Below are 25,819 nucleotides of genomic sequence, written 5' to 3'. Positions count from 1 at the left end.
TCAGAATGAACAAAAGAACTCATGAGATATAGGAGTAGGAGTAGAACTTATTTCCTATCAACAGAAATTGCTGGAAAAACTTGGCAGGTCTGGCAGCATCTGTGGAAAGAAATCAGAGTTAATGTTTCGGGTTCGGTGACCCTTCTTAAGAATTGATGACAGCTTGGAAAAGGTTGGTTCTTATGCAGAAGATAGGGTGGGAGGACGGTGTAAGGAGTAGACAATAAGTGGATACAGAGCCCAAGGAGAGAGAAGAATAGTTGGACAGACAAAGGAGTGGATAACGATCAGCCTAAGAGAACGAATAGCTGCTAATGGGGATTGTTAGTGGCTAACAATGTGTGTAATAGCAGACAATGTGACAACAAGACCTGGGTTGTTGGGGTTGGGGTAAGGACATGGGAGAAGGTGCTTCAAGCTCTAAAATTGTTCAACTCCTCCCCACCTCCATCCCACACTTTTCAGTTCATAGCTCTAACCACAGCCCTAGTTATGTGAGCCAATCATCTCCTTATCACCCAGTCACAGATGGTTTGGGAGAAAAATTTGTTCAGACAATGAAACATCCTTCAAGATAACTTGAGAACAAGGATCACTGTCCAAAAAATTGATGATACCAGAAATTAACCCACTTGACGGCTCAAACTTCTCCAGCATTGCTCATGGTAAAGCGTCAGTTGCATGCAGCATCTGGTTTACTGAAACCACCTGTGGCAAAAGAGTTTGTTGACAGGAAACAACAGAATCAAGGTTTTCCAATAAGAGAACAGGATCAAAAGCTACATTTACCAAAAATGTCAAGAAGTGAAGGCAAGGAATTACATGCTGGTGAGGAGTGGGTACCAGCCATCATAGTAGCACACACTGAACTGATGTCCTACTTCATACAGACAGGAGATGATATAGTAGGAAGAAGACATACAAATCACCTCTTGGCAACCATAACAAATGTGTCAATGACAGCACTGTCCACGTTTAAACATGGACAAAAGTACTGAATTCCTGAGGTGAGCTGAGAACGCCAGCCCTTGACATCAAGACCGCATTCAACCAGGCATGGTATCAAGGAGCCCAAGCAGAACTGGAGTCAATGGAAATCCAGGGGCACACACTCTGCTAGTTAGAGCCTACCCGGCACATAGAAAGATGATTGTAGTTATAGAATCATATAGTTGTACAGCTTGGAAACAGATCCTTTGGTTCAACTCATCCATGCTGACCGATATCCTAAATTAACCTAGGCCCATTTGCCAGCATTTGGCCCGTATTCCTCTAAACCTTTCCTATCCATATACCCATCCAGATGCCTTTTAAATGTTGTAATTGTACTAGCCTCCACCATTTCTTCTGGCAGCTTGCTCCATACACACACCACCTTCTGTGTGAAAAAGTTGCTCCTCAGGTCCCCCTTTTCCCTCTGACTTTAAACCTATGCCGTCTAGTTATGCATTCACCTATCCTGGTAAAAAAAAAGTTGGCTATTCACCCTATCCATGCCCCTCATGATTTTATCAACCTCTATAAAGTCACCCCTCATCCTTTAACATTCCAGGGAAAATAGCCCCAGGCTGCATGGTGGGTCAGTGGTCAGCACCGTTGGTTTACAGTGCCAGAGACCTGGGTGTGAGTCTACGTTCAGGCGAGCATCTGTGTGGAGTTTGCACATTCTCCCTGTGTTTGCGTGGATTTTCTCCCACAGTTCAGAGATATGCAGGTTAGGTGGATTGGCCATGCTAAGTTGTCTGTAGTGTCCAGGGATGTGCAGGTTAGGTGGGTTAGCCAGGGAAATACAGTATTATATGGCTAGGGTAAGAGTGTGGATCTGGATGGGATGCTCTTTGGAGGGGCAATGCGGACTCGATGGGCCCAATGGCGTGCTTCCATACTGTAGAGATTCTGTGATTCTATTCAGCCTCACCGTATAGCTGTTGTTTAATTGCCTAAGCTCGAAACTCTGAGACCTTGGTCTCTGCTCCGCCCTCTGTGACTGGATCCTTGACTTCCTGACCCAGAAACCACAATCAGTGAGGATAGGCAACAGCACCTCCTCCACGACAATCCTCAACACTGGTGCCCTGCAAGGCTGCATACTCAGCCCCTTACTTTACTCCCCTATACACTCCTGACTGTGTGACCAAATTTCATCTGAACTCCATCTACAAGTTCACTGACGACATCAATGTGCTGGCCGGACATCAAACAATGATGAGTCAGTATATAGGAAGGAGATACAGTGCTTGGTGTCATGGTTCAAAGATAACAATCTCTCTATGTCGGCAAAATGAAAGAACTGATCATTAACCTCAGGAAGCGAGGAGGAGAGTACACGCCTATTTACATCAATGGAGCTGAGGTGGAGAGGGTCGAGTGCTTCAAATTCCTAAGAATGACAATAACCAACAATCTGTCCTGGACTTTCCACATGGATGCAACGGTCAAGAAGGGACAACAGTGCCTCTTCTTTCTCAGGAGGCGAAGGAAATTCAGCATGTCCATAAGGACCCTCACCAACTTTTACAGATGCACCATAGAAAGCATTCTATCTGGATACATCACAGCTTGGTATGACAACTGCTCTGCCCAGGACTGTACGAAACTGCAGAAAGTTGTGAACACAGGCTAGACCATCACGCAAGCCAACGTTCCATCCATGGATTCCATCTACACTTCTTGCTGCCTTAGAAAGGCTGCCAACATTATCAAAGACCCCTCCCACCCCGGTTATAATCTCATCCAACCTCTTATGTCAGGTAGAAGATGCAGAAGTTTGAACAGACGCACCAACAGGTTCAAGAAAAGCTTCTTCAACACTGTAATTAGACTGCTGAATCGACCTCTTAAATTTCAAATCTAATATTGATCTTGCTTTTTGTGCACCTCCTGTGCAGTCGTAACCTTGTGTGCCTCGCTCTGTCTAAGCAGAGTTGGTCCCCTGGCTTGATGGTAATGATTGAGGGGGGATATGAGGGGCCATGAGGTTACAGATTGTGCTGGAGTACAATTCTGCTGCTGTTGATGGCGCACAACACCTCAGAGATGCCCAGTCTTGAATTGCTAGATAAAAATATAGAAATATAGATGATAGGAGCAGGAGGAGGCCATTCGGCCCTTCGAGCCTGCTCTGCCATTTTTCACAACCATGGATAATTGTCTAACTCAATAGCCTAATCCTGCTTTCTCCCCATAACCTTTGATCCCCTTCACCCCAAGTGCTATATCCAGCTGCCTCTTGAATACCCTAACCCAACCTTAAATTTACCTGGACTAACACCTTCCACCCCAACCTTAAATTTACCTGGACCATCTCTAACACCTCTCTCCCCTTCCTGGACCTCTCTGTCTCCATATCGGGCAACCACCTCGAAACCGATATTCATTTCAAGCCCACCGACTCCCACAGCTACCTAGAATACTCCTCCTCCCACCCACCTTCCTGCAAAAATGCTATCCCCTATTCCCAATTCCTTCGCCTCCGCCGCATCTGCTCCCAGGATGAGGCATTCCACTCCCGTACATCTCAGTTGTCCTCGTTTTTCAAGGACCGTAACTTCCCCTCCTCGGTGGTCGAGAACGCCCTCAACCGTGTCTCCCACATCTCCCGCACCTCATCCCTCACACCCCGTCCACGCAATAAAAACCAAAAAAGAATCCCCCTCGTCCTCACGTACCACCCCACCAACCTCCGGATCCAACGCATCATCCTCCGACACTTCCGCCATCTGCAATCCGACCCCACCACCAAAGACATCTTTCCCTCCCCACCTTTATCTGCTTTCCGGAGGGACAACTCTCTCCGTGACTCCCTTGTCCGCTCCACACTCCCCTCCAGCTCCACCACACCCGGCACTTTTCCCTGCAACCGCAGGAAGTGCTACACCTGCCCCCATACCTCCTCCCTCACCCCCATCCCAGGCCCCAAGAAGACTTTCCACATCAAGCAGATGTTCACCTGCACATCTGCCAATGTGGTATACTGCATCCGCTGTACCCGGTGTGGCTTCCTCTACATCGGGGAAACCAAGCGGAGACTCGGGGACCGCTTTGCAGAACACTTACGCTCGGTTCGCAACAAACAACTGCACCTCCCAGTCGCGAACCATTTCAACTCCCCCTCCCATTCCTCAGACGACATGTCCATCCTGGGCCTCCTGCAGTGCCACAACGATGCCACCCGAAGGTTGCAGGAACAGCAACTCATATTCCGCTTGGGAACCCTGCAGCCCAATGGTATCAATGTGGATTTCACAAGTTTCAAAATCTCCCCTCCCCCCACCGCATCCCAAAACCAGTCCAACTCGTCCCTGCCTCCCTAACCTGTTCTTCCTCCCACCTATCCCCTCCTCCCACCTCAAGCAGCACCTCCATCTCCTACCGACCAACCTCATCCCACCCCCTTGACCTGTCCGTCCTCCCTGGACTGACCTATCCCCTTCCTAACTCCCTACCTACACTCACCTTTCCTGGCCCCATCCCCGCCTCTTCGACCTGTTTGTTTCCTCTCCACCTATCCTCTCCTCTATCCCTCTTCTATCCGCCTCCCACTCTCTCCCTATTTATTTCAAAACCCCCTTCCCCTCCCCCTTTTCTGATGAAGGGTCTAGGCCCGAAACGTCAGCCTCTCTGCTCCTATGATGCTGCTTGGCCTGCTGTGTTCATCCAGCCCTGCACCTTGTTGTCTCGGATTCTCCAGCATCTGCAGTTCCTACTATCTGTTGAATACATTCAATGTTTTGGCATCAACTACTTCCTGTGGTAATGAATTCCACAGGCTCACCACTCTTCAGGTGAAGAAATGTCTCCTCATCTCTGTCCTAAATGGTCTACCCCGAATCCTCAGGCTGTGACCCCTGGTTCTGGGCACACCCACCATCAGGAACATCCTCCCTGCATCTACCCTGTCCAGCCCTGTTAGAATTTTATAAGTCTCTATGAGATCCCCTTTCATTCGTCTGAATTCTAGTGAAAACAATCTCAACCTAGTCAATCTCTCGTCATATGTCAGACCCGCCATCCCCGGAATCAGCCTGGTCAACCTTCGCTACACTCCCTCGAGAGCAAGAGCATCCTTTCTTCGAAAAGGAGACCAAACTTACACACAATATTCCACGTGTGGCCTCACCAAGGCCCTGTATAACTGCAAAATACATCCCTGCTCCTGTACTCGAAACAACTCACAATGAAGGCCAACATACCATTTACCTTCTTTACCAATTACTGCACCTGCATGCTTACCTTCAGCAACTGGTGCACAAGGACACCCAGGTCCCACTGCACATGCCCCCTCTCCCAATTTACAGCCATTCAGGTACTAATCTGCCTCCTTGTTTTTGCTTCCAAAGTGAATAACCTCACATTTATCCAAATTATACTGCATCTGCCATTGATTTACCCACTCAACCAACCGGTCCAGATCATGCTGAAGGATCTCTGCATCCTCATCACAGTTTACCCTCCCACCCAACTTGGTATCATCTACAGGCTTTGAGATGTTACATTTTGCTCCTCATCAAAATCATTAATATATACTGTGAATAGCTGGGGTCCCAGCACCGATCCCTGTGGCACCCCACTAGTTACTACCTGCCAATTTGAAAAGGATCCATTAATTCCAACTCTTTGCTTCCTCTCTGCCAGCCAGTTTTCTATCCATCTGAATATACTTCCACCAATCCCATGCGTTTTAATCTTGCACATTAATCTCTTATGTGGGACTTTGTGAAGTGCTTTCTGAAAGCCCAAATACACCACATTGACTGGCTCCCCCTTGTCAACTCTACCAGTTACATCTCATAGAATTCCAACAGATTTCTCAAGCATGATTTCCCCTTCATAAATCCTTGCTGACTCTGTCTGATCCTGCCACTGCTTTCTAAAAGCTCCGCTATAAAGTTGTCGATATTAGATTCGAGAAGTTTCCCCACTACCAATGTTATGCTTGCTGGTCTATATTTCCCTGTTTTCTCTCTACCTCCCTTTTTGTATATTGGAGTGACATTAGCTACCCTCCAATCTGCAGGGACTGTTCCAGAGTCTATAGAATCCTGAAAGATGACCACCAATGCATCCACTATTTCTACAGCCACTTCCTTAAGTACTCTGGGATGTAGATTATTAGGCCAAGGGGATTTATCCCCCTTCAATCCCATCAATTTTCCCAACACCATTTTTAGGGTGAGGGTGAGGGTGGCACAGTGGCTCAGTGGTTAGCACTGCTGCCTCACAGCGCCAGGGACCCGGGTTCAATTCCACCCTCGGGTGACTGTTTGTCTGGAGTTTGCACATTCTCCCTGTGTCTGCATGGGTTTCCTCTGGGTACTCCGGTTTCCTCCCACAGTCCAAAGATGTGCAGGTTAGGTGGATTGGCTTAGCTAAATTGCCCATAGTGTTCAGGGATGTGTAGATTAGGGGGATGTGTCTGGGTGGGATGCTCCAAGGGTCGGTGTGGACTTGTTGGGCCAAAGGGCCTGTTTCCACACTGTAGGGATTCTGTGATAATATTGATCACCCTCAGTTCTCCCTCTCACTAAATCTTGCATTCTCTAACATTTCTGGCATCTGATTTGTGTCCTCCTTCGTGAAGACAGAACCAAAGTATATATTCAGTCCCTCAGCCAATTCTTTGTCCCCTATTATACATTCCCCTGTTTCTGTCTATAGGGGACCTACATTTGTCTTCACCAATCTCCTTCCCTTCACGTACTTATAGAAACTCTTAGCATCAGACTTTATGTTCCCTGCAAGCTTACTTTCGTATTCTATTTTCGCCTTCTTAATTAATCCCCTGGTCCTTCTTTGCTGAATTCTAAACTGTTTCCAATCCTCAGATTTATTATTTTTCTTGACCACTCTGTATGCTTCTTCCTTGGATCAGATACTGTCTCTAACTTCCTTTGTAAGCCACGGATTGGCCCTCTTACCCATTTTGCTTTTGTGCCAGACAAGAATAAACAGTTCAAAAACAAAGTTGCTGGAAAAGCTCAGCAGGTCTGGCAGCATCTGTGAAGGAGAAAACAGAGTTAACGTTTCGGGTCTGGTGACCCTTCCTCAGAACTCAGAATAAACAGTTGTTCCAGTTCCCCAAGCATTCCTTGAATGTTTGCCATTGCCTATCCACTGTTGTCCCTTTAAGTAACTCTCCCCAATCTATCAAGGCCAACTCACACCTCATATCCGCGTAGCTTCCTTTATTAAGGTTCAGCACCCTATTCTCCGAATCAACTACCTCACTCTCCACCTTGATAAAAAATTCTAATATATTATGGTTGCTCATCCCCAAGGAATCTCGCACAGCTAGATTGGCAATGATTCCCTTCTCATTACACAGTATCCAATCTAAGATGCCCTGCTCTCTAATTGGTTCTTCCAGGTATTGGTTAAGGAAACCATCCCATATACATTCCAGGAATTCCTCCTCTATGGCATTGTGGCTAATTTGATTTGCCCAATCTATGTGCAGATTAAAATCACCCATGATCACCGATATTCCCTTATCACATGCATCTCTAATTTCCTGTTTAATGGCATTCCCAACATCACACTGCAGTTTGGGGGTCTATATATGACACCCACCAATGTTTTTTGCCGCTTGGTATTTCTGAATTCTACCCACACATTGTCAGAGCTAATATCCTTTCTCACTATTGTGTTAATTTCCTCTTTAAACAGCAAAACCACTCCACCATATTTTCTTTTTTGTCTGTCCTTCCTAAACTCTGAATACCCTGGGACATTCAGTTCCCATCCTTGGTCACCCTGCAGCCATGTCTCCGTAATCCCAATTATATTATATAGGGCCACACAACACGACAGAGGGCATTCTCAAAGTGAAGGTGGGACTTTGTCTCCACAATAACTTACGAATACTGTCATGGACAAATGTATCTGCAGCCCGTAGATTGGTAAGGATGAGGCCAAGTACACTTTTCCCTCTTGCTGGTTCCCTCATCACCTGCTGCAGTCTAGCAGCTATGTCCTTCAGAGGGTCCAGGCCCAAAACATTGACTTTCCTGCTCCTCTGATGCTGCCTGACCTGCTGTGTTCCTCAAGCACCACACTGTATTGACTCTGATTCCAGCATCTGCAGTTCTTGCTATCTCCTTTAGAACCCAACCAGCTCAATCAGTAGTGCATCTGCCAGAGTACATTTTGAGCCTTTTTCACCCTCATTGCTTCCTCCAAGTGTTGTTCAGCATGGAGAAGTGCTGATTCATCAGTCAAGAGAGGATGGCGCTTGGTAATCAGCAGGAGGTTTCCTTGCTCTCGTTTGACATAAAGCCATGAGACTACATGGTGTCCATACTCGATGTTGAGGACTCCCAGGGCAACTCCCTCCCAGCTTTATACCACTGTGCCACCACCTCTACTGAATCTGTCCTGCTGGTGGTACAGGACATATTCAGGGTTGGTAATGGTGGAAGGGTCTGAGGAAGGGTCACTGGACCTGAAACATTAACTCTGTTTTTTCCTTCACAGATGTTGCTAGACCTGCTGAGCTTTTCCAGTAACTTCTGTTTTTGTTGTTGTTGTTGATGGTGATGGTGGTGTCTGGGACATTGTCTGTAAGGTATGATTCTGCGAGTATGACTATGTCAGGCTGTTGTTTGACTATTCTGTGAGACAGCTCTCCCAATTTTGATGCTAGACCTTGGATGTTAGTAAGGTGGACTTTGCAGGGTCAATAGTGCTGTTTCTGGCATGTCGTTTTAGGTGCCTAGGTCAATGTCGGGTGGTCTGCCTAGTTTTGTTTCTTTGTTGAGACTTTGTAGCAACTGATACAACTGAGTGGCTTGCTAGGCCATTTCAGAGGGCAATTAAGAGTCAACCACATTGCTGTGGGTCTGGAGTCACACATTGGCCAGACCAGGTCAGTATTACAGATTTCCTTCTTGAAAGGACTTTAGTGAGCCAGATGGCCCTTTCTGACAATCAACAATGGTTTCATGGTCATAATTAGACTCTTAATTCCAGATTATTTTTATTACAATCAGATTCCATAGCTAATGGGTAGCTAAAGTCACCCCAGTCTTTACAAAAGGAAGGAAAGAGAAAATGAGGAATTATAGGCCAGTTAGCCTGACATCTGTGGTGGGGAAAATGCTGGAGTCAATTATTAAGAATGTAATAACTGAGCATTTGGAAAATGGTAACAGAATCGGTCCTAGTCGGCATGGATTCACTAAAGAGATATCATGCTTGACAAATCTTCTGGAATGTTTTGATGATGTGACCAGTAGAGTGGACAATGGTGAATCAGCAGTAAGAGATAACACAGTGTGGAGCTGAAGGAATTCAGCAGGCCAGGCAGCATCAGAGGAACAGGAAAGTTGGCGTTTCGGGTCGGGACCCTTCTTCAGAAAATAATGGTGAATCAGTAGATGTTTTGTATCTGGGCTTTCAAAAGGCTTTTGACAAGGTTTCACACAAAAGATTAGTAGGGAAAATTAAAGCTCATGGTAACAGGGGTAATGTTTTGACATGGATAGAGAACTAGTTGGCAAACAGAAAGCAGAGAGTTAGAATAAATGGGTCATTTTGGCGCAGCAGGCAATGGTGAGTGGGATGCTGCAAGGTTCAGTGCTGGGACCCCAGCAGTTCACAATAGACATTAATGATTTGGATGAATTGAATGCCATATCTTCAAATTTGCACATGACACTAAGCTACATGGCAGTGCGTGCTGTGAGGAGGATGCTAAGAGGCTGCAGGGTGACTTAGACAAACTGGCTGAGTGGGTAAATACTTGGCAAATGCAATATAATGTGGATAAATGTGAGGTTATCCACTTTGGTCACAAAAACAGGAAGGCAAATTATTATCTGAATGGTGACAGTTTAGGAAAAGGTGAGGTGCAATGAGACCTGGGTGCCACGGCGGAACAGTCGCTGAAGGTTGGCATGCAGGCAGCAGGCAGTGAGGAAAGCTAATGGCACGCTGGCCTTCATAGCGAGAGGATTTGAATATCGGAGTAAGGATATCTTGCTGCAGTAATACAGGGCCTTGATACGCCACACCTCGAGTATTGTGTACAGTTTTGGTCTCCTTGTCTGAGGAGGTACATTCTTGCTATTGAGGGAGTCCAGTGAAGGTTCACCAGACTGATTCCCAGGATAGCAGGACTGACACATGAGGAAAGACTGGATTGGCTTGGCTTGTATTCACTGGAATTTAGAAGAATGAGGGGGGATCTCATAGAAACATATAAAATCCTGATGGGACTGAATAGGTTAGATGTGGGAAGGATGTTCCCATTTGTTGGAGAAGTCCAGAACTGGGGGTCACAGTCTAAGAATAAGGGATAAGCCATTCAGGACTGAGATGAGGAAGAATTTCTTCACTGAGAGTTGTGAACCTGTGGAATTCTCTCCCACAGGAAGCTGTTGGGGCCAGTTCATTAGATATATTCAAGAGGGAGCTGGACATGGCCTTTGCAGCTAAAGGGATCGAGGGGTATGGGGAGAGGGTGGGAGTGGGATACGGACATTGCATGATCAGCCATGATCTTATTGAATGGTGGTGCAGACTCAAAGGGCTAAATAGCCTACTCCTGCACCTATTTTCTATGTTTCTATGCTTTACATGTGGATTTGAATACATTTCCCAGATTATTCCCAGACTATAATCTGGCTCTCTGGACTGATCTGTCTGGTGCTAACACCATTATTGCCTCTGATTGCCTCTCCTTGAAGTGTCTGGCGATAGCACCCTGCTGGAGGTGGCAGAGAGTGATCCTTTGAATACAGAAACTCTGTTCAAAAAGGGAAATAAGGATAATTCATGAAACTATAGACCATTGAGTCTCACATTGGCGGTTGTGAAGCTATTGGAGAGAATTCTTAGGGACAGGATTTACACATATTTGGGAAAGCACAGCCTGATTAGGGACAGTCAGCATGGCTTTGTGCATGCAGGTCATGTCTTACTAACTATTCAATTATATGAGACAAAAGTGATCGATGAGGGTAGAGCAGTGATGTTGTCTACGTGGATTTTAGTAAGGCTTTCGACAAGACCCTTCATGGTAGCCTCATCCAGAAGATTGAGAATCATGGGATCCATGGTGACTTGGCCTCTTGGATTCAGAATTGGCTTGCCCATAGAAGGCAAAGGGTAGTGGTGGAAGGGTATTTTTGAGGCTGGAGCCCCTGACAAGTGGCGTTCCGCAGGGATCCGTACTGGAACCTTTGCAGTTTATGATATATATAAATGACTTGGATGAAAATGTAGATGGGTGGGTTAGTAAGTTTGCAGACAATACAAAGATCAGTGGAATTGTGGATAGTGTAGAAGGTCGTCAAAGAATATAGCAGGATATGGATCATATGCAGATATGGGCGGAGAAGTGTCAGATGGAGTTTAATCCGGGTAAGTGTGAGGTGCTGAACTTTGGAAGATCAAATGTTAAGGAAAAGTACACAATTAATGGCAGGACCCTGACCAGCAATGATGTACAAAGGGATCTTGGAGTCCAAGTCCTCAACTCTCTGAAAGTGACCACACAGGTAAATAGGATGGTAAAGAAGGTGTATGGCATGCTTGCCTGTATTACTCGAGGAATTGAGTTTAATAGTCAGGATGTCATGTTGCAGCTTTATGAGACTTTGGTTAGGCTGCACTTAGAGTACTGTGTTAAATTCTGGTTGCCGCATTACAGGAAGAGTGTAGAGGCTTTGGAGAGGGTGCAGAAGAGGTTTACAAGGATCTGGCCTGGATTAGAGGTATGAGCTATAAGGAGAGGCTAGAAAAACTCGGGTTGTTTTCTTTGGAATGGCAGAGGCTGAGGGGAGATTTGATAGAAGTCTATAAAATTATGAGATGCATAGATTGGGTTGACGGTCAGAATCTTTTTCCCAGCATTGAAATGTCTAATACAAGGGGGGCATGCATTTAAGGTGAGAGGGGGAAAATTCAACAGAGATGTGAGGGGCAAGTTTTTTACAGAGAGTGGTAGGTGTCTGGAACATGCTGCCAGGGTGGTGGTGGAGGCAGATATGATAGGGGCAAGTAAGGGACTTTTAGATAAACACATGAATATGCAAGGAATAGAGGGATATGGACCAAGGGCAGGCAGAAGGGATTTGTTTAATTTTAGCGTCATGTTCGGCGCAACGTCATAGGTCAAAGGGCCCGTTCCTGTGCTGTACTGTTCTATGTTCTATGTTCTAGGGTTGAAAGTGAGAACAAGTGAAACCCTACACAAAAAAAAAGAACTGTAGATGCTGGAAACCAGAAACAAAAACAGAAATTGCTAGAGAAACTCAGTAGATCTCGCAGTATCTGTGGAGAGAAAGCAGAGTTAACATCCAGTGACTGTACTTCAGAACCTGTGGACCTGAAATGTTAACTCAGCTTTCTCTCCAGAAATGCTGAAATTCGGTTGTTTTTCTGGGAAGGAGAGGAAATAGTGAGGGCACAAGTGAGGGAGACAATTTGGACACTGCTGAAGGCCCTGTCAAACACAATGGTGGAATCCTGCCATAGCAAAGGCAGCCTGGTACAAGTTGGTTACAACTGAACAGATGCAATGGTGTTTGAAAAACTGGGAGGATGGAATGGATTCCTTTCAGAGTTTGAAGAGGTGTACTTGAGCTGACTAAGGGAGCCAGTGAGCTTGTAATGAATAATGGCAGATAGAATTGAAAATATTCACCAGTTTTGCTTCCAATTTTCATCCTTGCCTCAACTTCCTTTTATATAATACAATACTATACAGTACACCACAGGAACAGGCGTTTCAGCGCACCAACCTGTACCAATTCCTAATCCTTATTTAGACCTGCTACTTATTGACTATGCGTGGTTTCCAGCCCTCTGTTTGCCTCCCATTCATGTGTCTATCAAGATACGCCTTAAACATTGCTAACATGCCTGCTTTCTCCAGCTCAAGTGGCAGTGTGTTCCAGGCACCCACCACCCTCTGAGTGAAAAATTTTCCCCACACTTCTTACCTAAACTTTACCCATCTCACCTTGAACCTGTGCTCTCTTGTAGCTGACCTTTCCACCCGAGAAAAAGCCTCTGACTATCCACCCTATCTATGCCTCACATGATTTTGTAGATTTTTATCAGGTCGCCCCTCAGCCTCCACCTTTCCAGTGAAAACAATATGAGTTTATCCAACCTCTCCTCATTACTAAAACCCTCCAGACCAGGCAACACCCTGGTAAACCTTCTCTGCACCCTCTCCAAAGTATTCTTCTTATGGTAGTGTGGAAACCAAAACTGCACACAATATTGCAAATGTGACCTAGCTAAAGCTCTGTACAGCCGTAACAAAGTTTGCCAACTTATATATTCGATGCCCTGGCCAATGAAGGCAAGTGTGCTGTATACCTTCTTGACCACCTCATCCACCTGTGTTGCCACTTTCAGAGATCTGTGGACCTGTAGGCCCAGATTCCTCTGTATGTCAATTTGTAAGGATAAGATTTTTCCTCATAGCAGGGTATAACACTTGCCCCAGAGGCACCTTCCAGGTGAAGCAGTGTTTTATGTGCACTTTGTTTAATCTTATTCACTGCACTTGCCAATCACCATCCTTGGCATTGGCAAGACCAAACACAGACTGGGTGACTGACTTGCCAGTAGCTGGCGATTTGAAAAAGCACCTTGATATCAAGTTAATATTTCTGTCCTGGGCCTGCTGCAATGTTCCAACCAAGAAATACCTCATTTTCTGCTTAGGCACGAGGTCTCAACGTTGAATTCATTAGCTTCAGAAACTGACCGTTTTATGTCTAGCCTCTACTTTTTTTCACATTTTACATCAAAGGTATAAAAAAAAACTTTCCAACACCTTTCAACTTTGAAGAAGTCATACTGTACTCAAAATATTAACTCTTATTTCTCTCCACAGATGCAGCCAGACCTGCTGAATTTCTCCAGTACTCTCTGTGTATCTTTAAGATATCCAGTCAAATATTGGCTAATTCCTCCCTGATATCAATTTTAAAATCAGCTACTGATACCATAAGGATTCCATAAGAATACCATAAGTCATAGGAGCAGCATTAGCTCGTTCTGCCCATCAAAACTGCTGCGCCATTTGGTCATGGCTGAGATGTTTCTCATCCCATTCTCCTGCCTTCTCCCTGTAACCCTTCATCCCCTTACCAATCCCCTTGTAAGTAAAAATGCTAAATTAAGGCAAGGCAAATTTTGATGGTATTAGATAATAATTTTCAAAAGTTTGATTGGGAGAGGCTGTTTGCAGATAAAGGGACATTTGGCAAGAGGGAGGCTTTCAAAAGCAACATAACATGAGTTCAGGGACAGCATGTTCCTGTTAGTGTGAAATCCAAGGCTAGCAGGATTAGGGAACAATAGACGAGCACAAATATTGAAGCTCTGGTCAAGTAAAAGAACAAAGCATGTGGCAGATACAGACAGCTGGGATCAAATGGAGGAGTAGAGGGGGTGTAGGAGTGTACATAAGAGAGAGATCAGGAGGGAGAAAGGGGATATGAGATAGCTTTATCAGATAAGATTAAGGAGAATCCAAAAAATCTCGGTTGGAACTATATTATAGACCCCCAAATAGCCAGCGGGTACTAGAGGAGCAGATGTGTACAGAGATTGCAGTTACCTGTAGTATTGATTGGAGATTTTAATTTCCCCTGTATGGACTGGGCCACCCAGAGTGTAATAGGCCCAGGTGGGGTGAAATTTGTCAAATGTGTCCAAGAAAATATCCTAAATCAATATGTAGAGGGCCCTACTCGGGAGGATGTAACACTGGATCTCCTGTTAGGAAATAAGGTCAGGCAAGTGACTGAAATGTCAGTTGGACAGCACTTTGGGTCCAGTGACCATAACTCTCTTAGTTTTAACATAGTGATGGAAAATGTTAGGACAGGTCCACAGGTTAACGTGCTAAACTGGAGCAGGACCAATTTTGGATCTAGAAGAGGTCAATTGGGTGAGTTTGTTTGAAGGAAAAGGAACGACTGGCAAATGGGAGGCTTTTAAAAGTGTGATATCAAGAGTCCAGGGACAGTATGTCTCTGTGAGGGTGAAGGATAAAGCTGGCAAGTTTAGGGCTCTCTGGCTGACAAGGGATACTGAGGGTCTGGTCAGGAAAAAGAAGAAGGCATACATTGGGTTTAAGCTATCAGGCTCAAGTAATCCCTAGATGACTATAAAAAGTGTAGGAGCACACTCAAGAGGGAAATCAGAAGAGCAAAAAGAGGGTATGAGATGGATCTGGCAGATAACGTTAAAGATAATCCCAAGAGGTTCTATAGCTATATTAAGAGGAAAAGCGTGGCAAGGGAGAGAACAGGCCCCCTTAAAGATCAGCATGACCATCTATGCGTGGAGCCACAGGAGATGGGGGAGATTTCTAATAAATATTTCTCCTCAGTGTTTACTGAGGAGAGAATCATGGATATTAAGGAAATAAGGGAAATAAGTGGGGATCGTTTGGACCGCATACATATTACCAGAGAAGAGGGGTTTGCAGTCTTAAAGCACATTAAGGTAGATAAATCCCTGATTAAGTCCATCCTCGGACATTGTGGGAGGCTAGGGAAGAAATTACAGAGGCCCTTGCAGAGACTTTTTCTTCATCTTTAGCCACTGGTGAAGTTCTAGAAGACTGGAGGGTGGCTAATGTTGTTCCATTGTTTAAGAAAGGTAGCAAAGACAAGCCAGGGTACTACAGGCCAGTGAGCCTGACATCAGTGGTAGATAAGTTATTGGAGGGGATACTGAGGGACAGGATCAACTAACATTTACGGCGGGAGTCCAGGAGGAAGCGCGAGGGCAGCCTGGGAAGGTAAGCTTTTCGATTATAAAAGTCTTACCTCGCGTGACTCCATTTTTGGAGTGAGTAAGTGAGGTAATATATTTGGGCGGTTGCTTCACCTGAAACACTACCTAGGTAGTGTCTCCCACCCATCCTCCTCCTCTAACCAAAAAAAAGGGTTCTGAGCGCTGATTTGGTAAGGCTACTAGTTTTGTTTTTAATAGTCTGTTTGGGAATTCAGAACAGTGGGAATGGATGTTAGGGCAGTTGCATGCTCCTCCTGTAGAATGTGGGAGGTAAGGGTCACCACTAGTGTCCCCACTGACTTCATCTGCGGGAAGTGCATCCAACTCCAGCTCCTCGGAAACCACGTTAGGGAACTGGAGCTGGAGCTGGATGAACTTCGGATCATTCGGGAGGCTGAGGGGGTAATTGAGAGGAGTTACAGGGAGGTAGTCACACCTCAGGTACAGGAAAAAAGTAGATGGGTTACAGTCAGGGGACGGAAAGGGAACAGGCAGACAGTGCAGGGATCCCCTGTGGCCGTTCCCCTCAAAAACAAGTATACCGTTTTGGATACTGTTGCGGGGGACAACTTACCAGGGGTAAGCCATGGGGTACAGGTCTCTGGCACAGAGTCTGTCCCTGTTGCTCAGAAGGGAAGGGGGGAGAGGAGGAGAGCATTAGTCATTGGAGACTCCATAGTTAGGGGGACAGATAGGAGATTCTGTGGGAACGAGAGAGACTTGTGGTTGGTGTGCTGCCTCCCAGGTGCCAGGGTCCGTGATGTCTCGGATCGTATTTTCAGGATCCTTAAGGGGGAGGGGGAGCAGCCCCAAGTCGTGGTCCACATAGGCACCAACGACATAGGTAGGAAAAGGGATGGGGATGTAAGGCAGAAATTCAAGGAGCTAGGGTGGAAGCTTAGAGCTAGAACAAACAGAGTTGTTATCTCTGGTTTGTTACCCTTGCCACGTGCTAGCGAGGCGAGGAATAGGGAGAGAGAGCAGTTGAACACGTGGCTACAGGGATGGTGCAGGAGGGAGGGATTCAGATACTTGGATAATTGGGGCTCATTCTGGGGTAGGTGGGACCTCTACAAACGGGATGGTCTACACCTGAACCAGAGGGGTACCAATATCCTGGGGGGGAAATTTGCTAATGCTCTTCGGGAGGGTTTAAACTAATTCAACAGGGGGATGGGAACCTGAATTGTAGCTCCAGTGTACAGGAGGTTGAGAGTAGTGAGGTCATGAATAAGGTTTCAAGGTCGCAGGAGTGTACCGGTAGGCAGGAAGGTGGTTTGAAGTGTGTCTACTTCAATGCCAGGAGTATCTGGATAAGGTGGGTGAACTTGCAGCATGGGTTGGTACCTGGGACTTCGATGTTGTGGCCATTTCGGAGACATGGATAGAGCAGAGACAGGAATGGTTGTTGCAGGTTCCGGGGTTTAGATGTTTCAGCAAGATCAGGGAAGGTGGTAAAAGAGGGGGAGGTGTGGCATTTTTAGTCAAGGACAGTATTACGGTGGCAGAAAGGACGTTTGATGAGGACTTGTCTACTGAGGTAGTATGGGCTGAGGTTAGAAACAGGAAAGGAGAGGTCACCCTGTTGGGAGTTTTCTATAGGCCTCCGAAAAGTTCCAGAGATGTAGCAGAAAGGATTGCAAAGATGATTTTGGATAGGAGCGAAAGTAATAGGGTAGTTGTTATGGGGGACTTTAACTTTCCAAATATTGACTGGAAACGCTATAGTTCGAGTACTTCGGATGGGTCAGTTTTTGTCCAATGTGTGCAGGAGGGTTTCCTGACACAGTATGTAGATAGGCCAACAAGAGGCGAGGCCACATTGGATTTGGTACTGGGTAATGAACCAGGCCAGGTGTTAGATTTGGAGGTAAGTGAGCACTTTGGTGATAAGTGACCACAATTCGGTTACGTTTACTTTGGCGATGGAAAGGGATAGGTATATACCGCAGGGCAAGAGTTATAGCTGGGGGAAAGGCAATTATGAGGCGATTAGGCAAGATTTAGGATGCATAGGATGGAGAAGGAAACTGCAGGGGCTGGGCACAATTGAAATATGGAGCTTGTTCAAGGAACAGCTACTGCTTGACCTTGAGAAGTATGTACCTGTCAGGCAGGGAGGAAGTGGTCGGGCGAGGGAACCGTGGTTTACTAAAGAAGTTGAATCTCTTGTCAAGAGGAAGAAGGAGGCTTATGTAGAGATGAGGCGTGAAGGCTCAGTTAGGGCCTTGAGAGTTAACTTGAGAGTTACAAGTTGGCCAGGAAGGACCTAAAGAGAGAGTTAAGAAGAGCCAGGAGGGGACATGAGAAGTCTTTAGCAGGTAGAATCAAGGAAAACCCTCAAGCTTTCTATAGGTATGTCAGGAATAAAAGAATGACTAGAGTAAGATTAGGGCCAGTCAAGGACAGTAGTGGGAAGTTGTGCGTGGAGTCTGAAGAGATAGGAGAGGCGCTAAATGAATATTTTTCGTCATTATTCACACAGGAAAAAGACAATGTTATCGAGGAGAATACTGAGATACAGGCTATTAGACTAGACGGGATTGAGGTTCATAAAGAGGAGCTGTTAGCAATTCTGGAAGGTGTGAAAATAGATAAGTCCCCTGGGCCGGATGGGATTTATCCTAGGATTCTCTGGGAAGTTAGACAGGAGATTGCAGAGCCTTTGGCTTTGATCTTTATGTCGTCATTGTCTACAGGAATAGTGCCAGAAGACTGGAGACTAGCAAATGTTGTCTCCTTGTTCAAGAAGGGGAGTAGAGACAACTCTGGTAATTATAGACCAGTGAGCCTTACTTCAGTTGTGGGTAAAGTGTTGGAAAGGATTATAAGAGATAGGATTTATAATCATCTAGAAAGGAATAATTTGATTAGGTATAGTCAACACGGTTTTGTGAAGGGTAGGTCGTGCCTCACAAACCTTATTGAGTTCTTTGAGAAGGTGACCAAACAGGTGGATGAGGGTAAAGCGGTTGATGTGGTGTATATGGATTTCAGTAAAGCGTTCGAAAAGGTTCCCCATGGTAGGCTATTGCAGAAAATATGGAGGCATGGGATTGAGGGTGATTTAGCGGTTTGGATCAGAAATTGGCTAGCTGTAAGAAGACAGAGGGTGGTGGTTGATGGGAAATGTTCATCCTGGAGTTCAGTTACTAGTGGTGTACCGCAAGGATCTGTTTTGGGGCCACTGCTGTTTGTCATTTTTATAAATGACCTGGATGAGGGCGTAGAAGGATGGGTTAGTAAATTTGCAGATGACACCAAAGTCGGTGGAGTTGTGGATAGTGCGGAAGGATGTTGCATGTTACAGAGGGACATAGATAAGCTGCAGAGCTGGGCTGAGAGGTGGCAAATGGAGTTTAATGCGGAAAAGTGTGACGTGATTCACTTTGGAAGGAGTAACAGGAATACAGAGTACTGGGCTAATGGTAAGATTCTTGGTAGTGTGGATGAGCAGAGAGATCTCGGTGTCCATGTGCACAGATCACTGAAAGTTGCCACCCAGGCTGATAGCGTTGTTAAGAAGGCGTATGATGTGTTAGGTTTTATTGGTAGAGGGATTGAGTTTCGGAGCCATGAGGTCATGTTGCAGCTGTACAAAACTCTGGTGCGGCCGCACTTGGAGTATTGCGTACAGTTCTGGTCACCGCATTATAGGAAGGATGTGGAAGCATTGGAAAGGTTGCAGAGATTTACCAGGATGTTGCCTGGTATGGAGGGAAGGTCTTATGAGGAAAGGCTGAGGGACTTGAGGCTGTTTTTGTTAGAGAGAAGTAGGTTAAGAGGTGACTTAATAGAGACATACAAGATGATCAGAGGATTAGATAGGGTGGACAGTGGGAGCCTTTTTCTTCGGATGGTGATGGCTAGCACGAGGGGACATAGCTTTAAATTGAGGGGTGATAGATATAGGACAGATGTCAGAGGTAGGTTCTTTACTCAGAGAGTAGTAAGGGCGTCGAATGCCCTGCCTGCAAAAGTAGTAGACTCGCCAATTTTAAGGGCATTTAAATGGTCATTGGATAAACATATGGATGATAATGGAATAGTTTAGGATAGATGGGCTTCAGATTGGTTTCACAGGTCGGCGCAACATCGAGGGCCGAAGGGCCTGTACTGTAATGTTCTATGTTCTATGTTCTAGATAGTCAAGGTCTGATTAGGGATAGTCAGCATGGATTTGTCCACTGGAAGTCATGTCTGACAAATCTTTTGGATTTATTTGAAGAGGTAACCAAAAGGATAAATGAGGGTAGGCCAGTGGATGTTGTCTATATGGACTTTAGTAAGGCCTTTGACAAGGTCCTGCACTGCAGGCTCGTCATGAAGGTTAGGTTGCATAGAATCCAGCGAGACTGAGCTAAATGGATTCAAAATTGCCCCAGTGTTAGGAAGCAGAGGTTAATGGTTGAAGGCTGTTTCTCGGACTGGAGGCCTGTGACTAGTGGTGTGCCACAGGGATCAGTGCTGGGACCTTTGTTATTTGTTATTTACATAAATGATCTGGATGTGAATGTGCAAGTCATGATTAGTAAGTTTGTGGTTGATACAAAATTAGGAGGTATCGTTGATAGCGAGGAGGCTATCAAAAATTACAGAGGGATCTTGATCAGATGGGGAAGTGGGCTGAGGATTGGCAAATGCAATTCAATACAGATAAGTGAGAGGTGTTGCAGTTTGGAAAGTCAAACCAAGGTTGGACTTATACAGTAAATGGTAAGGTCCTGAGGAGTGCAGTGGAACAGAGGGACTTAGGAGTACATGTACATTGTTCATTGAAAGTGCGTCACAGGTAGACAGGGTGGTCAAGAAGGCATTTAGCATGCTGGCCTTTATCGGTCGAGGCATTGATTATAGGAGTTGGGACACTATGTTACAGTTGTATAAGTCGATGAGGCTGCACTTAGAGTATTATGTACGGTTTTGGTCACCTTGTTACAGGAAAGACATAGTTAAATTGGAAAGTGTGCAAAGAAAATTTAAAAGGATGTTGCCAGGACTAGGAGGCCTGAATTATAGGGAGAGGTTAGCCAGGATAGGACTCTATTCCTTGGAACGTAAGAGAATGAGGGGTGACCTTACTGAGGTATACAAAAATCATGAGGCGCATTGATAGGTCGAATGCATATAGTTTTCTTCCCGGGGATGGGGAATTGAAAACTAGAGGGCATAGGTTTAAGGTAAGCAGGCAAAGATTTAAGAAGGACCTGAGGGGCAACTTCTTCATGCAGAGAGTAGTGTGTATATGGAATGGACTGTCAGAGAAAGTGTTGGAGGCAGTTACAATAGCAATATTTAAAAAAACATTTGGATAGGTACATGGATGGGAAGGGTTTAGATAGATATGGACCAAATGCGGGCAATTGGAACTAACTGAGTGGGGACCATGGTCAGCATGGACCAGTTTAGGCCGAAGGGCCTGTTTGCATGCTGTATTATTTTATGACTCTACGTCTCTCAGTATTTTAAGGGCAAAAGAGCAATTAGGGAAAGAACAAGTCCCCTTCTAGATTGCAAGGTTGTCTATGTGTGAAGCCACAGGAGATGGGTGAGATCCTAAATAAATATTTCTTATCGGTATTTACCGTGGAGAAAGACATGGAAACTAGGGAACTCGGGCAAGTAAATTGTCATGTCTTGAAAAGAGTTCACATTTAAAAAGAGAAGGTGCTGGAGGTCTTAAAACACATAATGTTAGATAAATCCCGGGACCTGATCAAATGTATCCTAGGACATTGTGGGAAAGTAGGGAAGAAATTGCGGGGCCCCTCGTGGAGATATTTATATCATCGCCATCCACGGGTGAGGTGCTGGAGGACTGGAGACTGACTAACATTGTGTCATTATTTAAGAAAGGCTACAAAGAAAAGCCAGGGAATTATGGACCAGTGAGCCTAACATCAGTGATGGGTAAGTTATTGGAGTGAATTCTAAGACAGGATCTATATGCATTTGGAAAGGCAAGGACTGATTAGGGATAGTCATCATAGCTTTGCGCATGGGAAATTGTGTCAAACAAATTTGATTGAATTTTTTGAAGAGGTGACCAAGAAGATAGATGAGGGCAGAGCAGTAGACATTGTCTACATGGACTTCAGCTCAAGGTCTTGGGGTAAAAAAGGGAATGGGTGACCACCATGCAGTCAAAGAGAAACAGACAGATAGTGCAGGAGTCCCTGTGATTCCTGTCACAAATCCGTTTACCATTGTGGAAGCTACTGAAGAACAAATTCCTCAAGAGAGTGCAGACAGAGCCAAGCATCTGGCATCACAAGCGGCCTGACAGTGCAGGAGGGGAGGAAGATGAAAGCAGCAGTGATAGTGATAAGGAGATTCATCAGTTAGGGGAACAGACAAGCGTTTCTGTGGCTGCAGACACTTCTCCAGCGTGATGTGTATCTTCTTGGTGTCAGGCTCATGGATATCACTGAGCAGCTATAGGGCTGCTGAAGGCTGAAAAAGGCAGGTTAACAAGGCAGAGGTCATGGTACACATTGGCACCAATGATATGGACAGAATGAGGAATGAGGTCTTGCATCAAAAATTTAGGGAGGTAGGCAGTACTCTAAAGAACGTTAAAGGTTGTAATTTCTGGATTACTCCCAGTACCATGTGCTAGTTAGTACAGTAATAATAGAATAGGGCAGATGAATGTCTGGTTCAATAGTTGTGGAGGAGGGAGAGTTTAGATTTAGTTTCTTGGATCATTGGGACTATTTCTGGGGAATATGGGACATCTACAAACAGGATGGTCTGTACCTGAACCAGAATAGGACCAACATCCATGCGAGTAGGTTTGTTAATGCTGTTGGGAGGAATTTAAACTAGTTTGGTAGGAGGAGAGTGTTAGTACAATAGAGACACAATGTACTTTAAGGCAGAGCGAGTTCAGCCATGTTGAATTTTAAAAGGGTAGGGTTAGGCTGAATTGTTAGACAGATGAGCTCAGGGCATAGATGGACAGGTAAAATTGCAATGTTGCTGCTACATAGAGACATGGCAGAGGGAGGGCCAGGACTGGCAACTCGGCATTCCAGGGTATTGGATCTTCAGGCAGGACAGGAGACAGCGTAAAAAAGGAGGTGGTGACACAATATTCATTAAAGAGGGATGATATCTTGAAAGGGTCTTCAAATGAGGCTTTGTAGGTAGAGTTCAGGAATAAAATTAGGGGCAGTCACACTGATGGGAGTATATTACAGGCCCCCAAAACAAGCAGTAGGCAACTGAGGAGCTGATATGGTCTGTAAAAACAATAATAGGATAATTATATTAGGGAATTTCAACTTGCCCAACATTAATTGGAATAATTATAGTGTAAAGGGTTTAGAACGGGCAGATTTCTTGAAATGTATACAGGAGAGCTTTTTATACCAACGTGTAGAAGGTCCAACAAAGAACAGTGCAGCACTGGACCCAATTCTGAGAATGAAACCAGACAAGCATTTGAGGTGGCAGTGAGAAAGCAATTTAATGATAATGGCAACAAAACAGGACACTTTACGTTCGTTATGGTAAAGGAAAAAGACGGTCTGGAAGAAAGGGTTTTGGACTGGGAAAGGCAGTTTTTATTAAAATAAGGCAAGATCTGGCCAAAATCGAATAGGTTCACCCATTTCTGGAAAAATCTACAGCAGATCGACAGGGTGTATTCAAAGTAGGATTGGCAAAAGTACAAGTCCAACAGGTTCCCTTTAGAGTAAAATTAGGGGAAACAAACCCAGAGAGAGCCCTAGGTGTCTCGGAGTATCGAGGACTGGATAAGAAGAAAAAGAGGAGCTTCTAACAAATACAAAAGGAGCAAATCAGCAGAGGCCCTAGTGGAGTGTAGAAAGTGAGGGGGGAACTTAAAGCAATTAAAAAGAATAAAGCGGGAGTGTGAAGAAACATTAGCAGGCAAGGTTAGGAATAATCCCAAGTATACCACCTTAGTAGAAGTATGAGGATAACCAGGGAAAGTGTAGGGTTCATCAGGGACCAAGGGGACAGTATGTGTATGGAGCAGGAGGTCAATGGGAGAGTGTAAAACCAGCAATTCCCATCTGTCTTTACTCGGGAGAAGGAGGAGACAGGCACAGAATTCAGGAAAAGGGGCTGTGAGGTTCTTGAGCAGATTGATATAGAGAGTGGGGATTGCTTGTAGAGTGAGACCTTGTTATTGCTGCAGAGTTACAGATTACAGAGCTGACAACCCATCACATTGGTTGACAGCTTTTTGTGGTCAGACTTGGCTGAGGTGTAATCCCTAATTCCTCAGGTGAGTGGGAATCCCCACCACACAAAAAAAAAATGCTGTCATGTTTGAAGCAACATACTCCAACTGTAAACAAGATTCTTAAAGAAAGCCAATTATGTAGATTTGAGGGGAGAACTGGCTAAGGTTGTTTGGGTAAGTAGGCTAAAATTTATGGTCGTAAATAAACTGTGGGAAACATTCAAAGAAACAGTCAAAGTGTTCAACAAAAATATCTTCTGTTAAGAAATAAAATCTCATTGAGAAAGAAACATCCATGGCTTACTTGGGAAATTGACAATGGCATTAGATTAAAAAAGAGGCTTAGAAAGTAACAAAGAATAGTCAGTAGTCTGATTGGGAGTGTTTTAGAAACCATTCAAAGGCCTCTAAAACATTAATGAAAGGGAAGAATATGGAATAAGACCAAATTAGCTGGGAATATGAATGAGATTGAATAAACTTTTCTAAATGTATAAAAAGAGACTAGCTTAAGTAAACATTGCACTCAATGAGACAGAAACAGGAGAAGTTATTGTGGGGTTTAAAAACTGGCAGTCAATGAACAAATGTTTTGCCTGTCTTTACAATAGAAGACAGAATTTACATACTGGTATTACAGTGTAACCCAGGTAGCCCAAGAGCAGGAGGATACTAATATCAACATGGAAACATATGAATAGCAGGAGGAGACCATTCAGTCCTTTGATCATTGGTCATCATTCCATTCAGTACCTTGTTCCTGCTTTTTCCCATATCCTTTGAACCCTTTAGCCCTAAGAATCATATCCAACTCCTTGAAAACAATCATTTTGGCCTCATCCACTCTCTGTGGTAGCGAATTGCGCGAATTCCACAGGCTCACCACTCTCTGGGTGAAAATATTTCTTATCTCAGTCCTGAGTGGCCTACCAGATATCCTTAGACTGTGATCCCTGGTTCTGAGGTTTCCAGTTATTGGGAACATCCTTCCTGCATTTACCCTGTATAGACATTTAGAATTATATAGGTTTCTATGAGATCTCCTCATTCTTCTAAATTCCAGTGAATATTATCTTAACCCATCGAATCTCTTCATATATCAGTCCCACCAACCCAGGAATCATTCTGGTAAACCTTCACTGTACTCTGTCTACAGGCAGAACATCCTTCCTCAGATAAGGTGACAAAAACCGCACACAATATTTCAGGTGTGGTCTCACTAAGGCCCTGTATAATTGCACCAACACATCCCTTCTCCTGTACTCGAATCCTCTCGCTATGAAGACCAACATACCGTCTGCATTCTTCACTGCATGCTGCACCTACATGCTTACCTTCAGTGACTGATGTGCAAGGACTGTCAAATCTCATTTCAACTCTCCCTTTCCCAATCCATTGCCTGTCAGATAATAATCTGCCTTCCTGTTTTCCTACCGAAGTGGATAACTTCACATTCATTCACATTATACTTCATCTGCCATGCATTTGCCCAACCACTCAACTCATCCAAGTTACACTGAAGCATCTCTACATCCTCCACACAGCTCACCCTCCCATCCAGCTTTGTGTAATCCGCAAACTTGGAGATATTACACTTAGTTTCCTCATCTAATCACTGATCCCTGTCATATCCCAGGAGTCACTGCCAGCCACTTGGAAAATGACCTGTTTATTTCTACCCTTAATTTCCTGTCTGCCAACCAGTTCTCTATCCATGTCCATATACTACCCCCAATCCTCTATAATTTTATGTGCTAATTTCCTATGTGGGTTCTTCATCAAAAAACTCTTGAAAATCCAAGTAAACCACACCCTCTGGTTCCCCCTCATCAACTT

The 25,819-nt window shown here is 44.9% G+C and overlaps 1 protein-coding gene across 1 annotated transcript in view; it reads right to left on the bottom strand.

Moving 5' to 3' along the window:
- LOC125483348 overlaps positions 1 to 25,819 on the bottom strand; it is an 80,517-nt gene that overhangs the window by 1,888 nt on the left and 52,810 nt on the right. The window lies entirely within an intron of this gene.

The sequence above is a fragment of the Rhincodon typus genome, chromosome 6, assembly GCF_021869965.1.
Source record: "Rhincodon typus isolate 14 chromosome 6, sRhiTyp1.1, whole genome shotgun sequence".
Lineage (NCBI taxonomy): Eukaryota > Metazoa > Chordata > Chondrichthyes > Orectolobiformes > Rhincodontidae > Rhincodon > Rhincodon typus.
The sequence above is the reverse complement of the archived record's forward strand: the minus strand, read 5'-3'. Positions and strand labels throughout refer to the sequence as shown.